Source organism: Cynocephalus volans, chromosome X (genome assembly GCF_027409185.1).
Source record: "Cynocephalus volans isolate mCynVol1 chromosome X, mCynVol1.pri, whole genome shotgun sequence".
NCBI lineage: Eukaryota > Metazoa > Chordata > Mammalia > Dermoptera > Cynocephalidae > Cynocephalus > Cynocephalus volans.
The window spans coordinates 76847814-76853171 of record NC_084478.1 but is presented as its reverse complement, the minus strand read 5'-3'; the positions used below and the strand labels follow the sequence as shown (position 1 = coordinate 76853171).

Below are 5358 nucleotides of genomic sequence, written 5' to 3'. Positions count from 1 at the left end.
CAAGGATGCACACTGTCACCACTCCTATTTAACATAGTATTGGAAGTACTAGTCAGAGCAATCAGGCATGAGAAAGAAATAAAGGGCATCAAGATTGGAGAAGACGAATTCAAACTGTCCCTGTTTGCAGATGGCATGATTGTATATATAGAAAAACCTAAAGACGCTATAAAAAAACCTCTTAGAGCTGATAATCGATTTCAGTAAATTTGCAGGATACAAGATAACACTCATAAATCAGTAGCATTTTTGTACTCCAATAATGAACTAGCAGAAAAAGAAATCAAGAAAGCAAGCCCATTTACAATAGTCAACAATAAATAAATAAACAAACAAATAAACAAACAAATAAATAAATAAATAAAATACATAGGAATAAATTTAACCAAGGGGGTGAAAGATCTCAACAACAAGCACCACAAATCACTGTTGAAGGAAATTAAAGAGGACACAAAAAGATGTAAAGACATTCTATGCTCTTGGATTGGTAGAATTAACAATGTGAAAATGTTCATACCACCCAAAGCAATCTGCAAGTTCAATGCAATCCCCATCAAAATACCAATGACATTCTTCACAGAAATAGAAATAACAACACTAACATTCTTATGGAATAACAAAAGACTTCAAATAGCCAAAGCAATCCTGAGCAAAATAAATAAAGCTGGAGACACAGCACTACCCAACTTCAAATTACACTACAAAGCTGTAGTAACCAAAACAATATGGTATTGTCATAAAAATGGTTACTCAGACCCAAGGAACAGAATAGAGAACCCAGCAACCAACCCACATGCTTACAGTCGACTGGTCTTTGGCAAAGGCAATATGAATATACATTGGGGAAAAGACTGTCTATTCAATAAATGGTGCCGAAATGGAAACTGAACACCTATATGTTCAGAATGAAACTAGACCTGTATCTCTTGCCATATATGAAAATCAACTCAAAATGGACTAAAGCCTTAAATGTAAGACCTGAATCCATAAAACTTCTAAAAGAAAACCTAGGGGAAACACTTCAGGAAGTAAGACTGGGCAAAGATTTTATGAACATGACTCCAAAAGCACAGGCAACCAAAGGAAAAATAAACAAATGTGGTTATCTCAAACTAAAAAGCTTCTGCACAGAAAAAGAATGAATTAACAGAGCAAACAGACATCCTACAGAATGGGAGAAAATAACTGCAAACTATGCATCCAAGAAGGGGTTAATATCCAGAACATACAAGAACTCAAACAACTTAACAGTAAAAAAACAAGTAACCTGATTAAAAAATGGGCAAAGTAGATAAATAGGCATTTCTCAAACAAATGGCCCACAGAACATGAAAAAATGCTCAACATCACTAAGGATCAAGGAGATGCAAATCAATACCACATGGAGATATCCTTTCAACCCAGTTAGAATGGCTATTATCAAAATGACAGAGAGCAAGAAATGCTGGTGAGGATGCAGTAAAAGGGGAATGCTCTTACACTTTTGGTGTGAGTGTAAACTAGTGCAGCCATTATGGAAAACAGTTTGGAGATTCCTCAAACAACTATAGGTTGAACTACCATATGATCCAACAATCCCACTGCTGGGTATATACCAATAGGAATGGAAATGATCCTGTCGAAGGATACTTGCAATCCTATGTTTATTGCAGCTCTATTTACAGTAGCCCAGAGTTGGAACCAACCTAAATGTCCATCAATTGACGACTGTATATATACACAATGGAATACTGCTCTGCCATAATTAAGAATGAAATCCTGTCATTGACAGCAGCATGGATGAAGTTAGAGGAAATTATGTGAAGTGAAATAAGCCAGACACAGAAAGAGAAATATCGCATATCTTCACTCATAAGTGGGAGCTAAAAAAATAAACAATAAATAAAAAAATAAAGATACGACAATCACAATAGTACATTGAGCTTTCAAAAGGAATGAACAGAACTGAGGTTACCAGAGGTGGGGAAGGGTGAGGGTGAGGGGGGCTAGAGAGAAATTGGTAAAGGGCCACAAAAAATGATGACATTGTGTAATGCTGAATATACTAATTATTGTGATTTGAGCATCACATATTGCACACAGGTGTGGACAGTCAACACTGTACCCCACAGATATGTACTGTCAATTATGTGTCAATAAATAAAAGTAAATAAAGCCATCCATCAAAAAGAAAAAAGAAAGGAGTAGACTCAGTTGGCACTCATCCTATGTTTTTTGCCCTTCTCCCTTTTATGACTAAAATGGGAAGCCAACTTGAGAGAACAAGGAAGAAATAATCGAATACATGCTAAGGATTTTGAAACCAAAAAGCACAAGAATCTGATCCTTAATGACTTTGTGGAACCACTGTCCCCATCCTCTCCGGTCTACTTCCATGCTTTTTGCTAGTGACACAGACAAAGCCCTTATTTATTTAAGCCACTTTAGTTGAATTTCTGTTACACAAAGTTGACACAATCTTAACTTGATAAAATCATCTCATTTAATCTTTCCAACACCACTGTGAGGTAGATTTTATTATTGCCATTGGAGAGATGAAGACACAGAGGCTCAGAGAAGTTAACAGATTTGTTTCAGGCACACAGCTTATAAGTGGCAGAGCCTGGATCCAAATTTAGATCTGCCTAACTCCTGTTCCTGTGCTCTTTTCTTCTATACCATTGTGTGCCAGCTTTCTTACAGAATACTCTGCTTCTTGGGAAGAGAGGGATTGTGTGTGCGTGTGTGTGTGTGTGAGAGAGAGAGAGGGAGAGAGAGAGAGAGAAGCAAACTTTTGAGAGAAAAATCCATCACTGTCCTCATCAGGAGTTTTCTATGTTCCTGGTGGTACTGACTGGGTCATATACAAATAAGATGTGTATATAAGAAGAGATCAGGAAACCTTGTTTTTGCCTTCCAGGAGCTTTTAGTGTGAGATCAGTACCCCTGCTCTACACATTTCTCTCCATTCCCACAGCATTGTTAGAAACACTTGTCATTTGGGTGCAACATTAATCCACCTGTCTATTGGCTTAATAAACATTTATCAGGCACATTTTCCTCACCAGGCACAACAGAAAAAGAGCTGCACTGAGTCTGAAGACACGAATGTTAGTCCTAGCACCACAACTAACTTACTGTATGAGTTCTAGATCTCAGTCTTTCCATCAATATGGGAAGGATATTAAACTAGAGGATTTCTAAGAGAACTTGCAGCCCTGACAAACTAGGTTCCTTTGAAGTGACTCATGTTTGGCTAGATAGGTATTTTAGGGCCAGATCATAATAGACCTTGAATACCTTTTAAAATATATGGGCTTTTCTGATGAACAACAAGAAGCTGTGGACATTTTTAAAGGATACCCTGGAGTTACACTTCTGAGTTAAAATTGTAGCTTTCAGTTTCATAGTTGTGTGATCTTGTGTAAGTTCCTTAACCTCTGTGCCAGTTTCTATAAAATGGGAACAACAATTATATGTATGGCATAGCATTCTTAGTAAGAGTAATGAGAGATGAACTTAAAAAGCTCACAACACAGTGCCTGGGAAATAGAAAATGATGACCATGATTACTGTTAGTATTTTCTGACTTCTGTCTTCCAGATATTCTCTCTATTTTCTAGTCAGGTTATTGGGCCTCCCCCTTTTTCCCCCTTCCTGCCTTTGTACAAAGGAAACTGCCTCTCTTGTTACAAGAAACCAGCAGGGGACCAAGCCAGATATGTTAGTGAGGAACCCCTGATTCGCATTAGAAACACTTTCTAGCCTGGCAGAATAATACTCATCACTGATGCATGTCTTCCAAGCTTCATCCCCTGGGCACAGAGGAGGGGATAGGAGAAGGAAGGGCACAGCTTGGGAGCCAGCCGAACTGAGCACAGAGGTAGCAGAGGCTACTCTTCAGCTATTGACAGTGGGCATCTGCAGCTCACTTCAAGATAGCCACTTGGCCCACATTCATTTTCTGCTGAGTGACTTTTAAACTTTCATTGTCTTTTCTACCTGCTTTGACAGCCTCTCATCAGCTGCTTTTCTGAAATCTTTCATCATGCAAAAAGGCACTGAACAACCAAATGCACTGAGTTAAACTCCCTCTTTATGGGTGGCTTCATTGATGCCAGGATGGTAATAGAATGTCTAGCTACATTCCTTCTGTAAAACATGTACTGTGCATTACCTGTAGACTGGCAAGTACTGTCCTGTCTGTGATGTTCAAATTCACAAAATCACACTGCTCCTGGATATAAGATCAGATAAAACTCCTCAGTATGTCATATGCAAATTACTTCCAGGCCTTTTCAGAAGTGAAATAAGAAGGGATTTTTAAATGCAGCTTATCAGTCAGCTGTTGTTGTCTATGGTTCTAATGAAAATAGAGAAGTTGCAGGTAAAGATAAGAGAATTGTAAGTGATGATGAGACAATAAGCTTACCCACTGCATTTTTTGACCAGAGCAGTTTAGAATGGGAAGTAAACAAAGACAAAGAGAAATCTAAGATGGAGGTGAAGATATTTAAGATGTTCAGCAGCAATGACTGTAATGTACCTAAGAAATTTTCTCGAGAGTAAAATTGACATACCTAATACTTTACAGATTGAAGAAGAATCTTTAAAGGATAAATATACACTAACAGATACTGCCTACATTTATATCTGGAGAAAGAATGGACCTCTTCCTTTAAAGTAGAGTTTGATCTACTTGTAGAAGAATGAAGATTAGTCACCAGAAAGATGGACTGACAAATGCTGGAGAACTGGAATCTGACTCTGGGAATGACAAAGACAATGGCCCATTAGGAGTTATTCCCTCTACCTCTCCTTGTTTGCCAAGCCCCACTATTTCAATCTAGTCCCCTCATCTTCAGTTTCCTGACATTTCCAGTATTATGAATGGAACCAGCAACAGTCCCTCTAGTAGCTACCAATCTTTCTCTGTCAATATACCTCAAAAACCATTAGTAAATGGGTTATTAGCAACTTCATCTGGTTGATACCTGAGACTGTTAGGGAAAAAAAAATTAGACTCCTTTTTTTATATAGATATCTTTATGCCATCACAGTTTTACTAATACTAATACATGTGACTATGGACCAACATGCTTTCTCTTGTAGTGACATTGAATTTGACTGTCAAAGATGGACTAAGGGTGACATTCATATGTATGTTATTTGAAAGGAAAGATTGTTCCTATAAAGAACTGTTTTCGTGAAGGTGGGCAATATTTTTTTCTATGTGAAATGGTTTCTGTAACCACTGTTTGGATTTGTAAATATTCTGCAATGGATATAAGACCTGGCCCATAGTTTGTTAATCTCAAAGTAACATCTACATTACACGCTCTTGGATTGTTCTTGTTATTATGCTATTTTATTAACCTG

The 5358-nt window shown here is 37.7% G+C and overlaps 1 pseudogene; it reads left to right on the top strand.

Moving 5' to 3' along the window:
• Positions 1-4077: 4077 nt before the first annotated feature.
• Positions 4078-4970, top strand: LOC134368055 (polycomb complex protein BMI-1-like; annotated as a pseudogene).
• Positions 4971-5358: the final 388 nt, after the last annotated feature.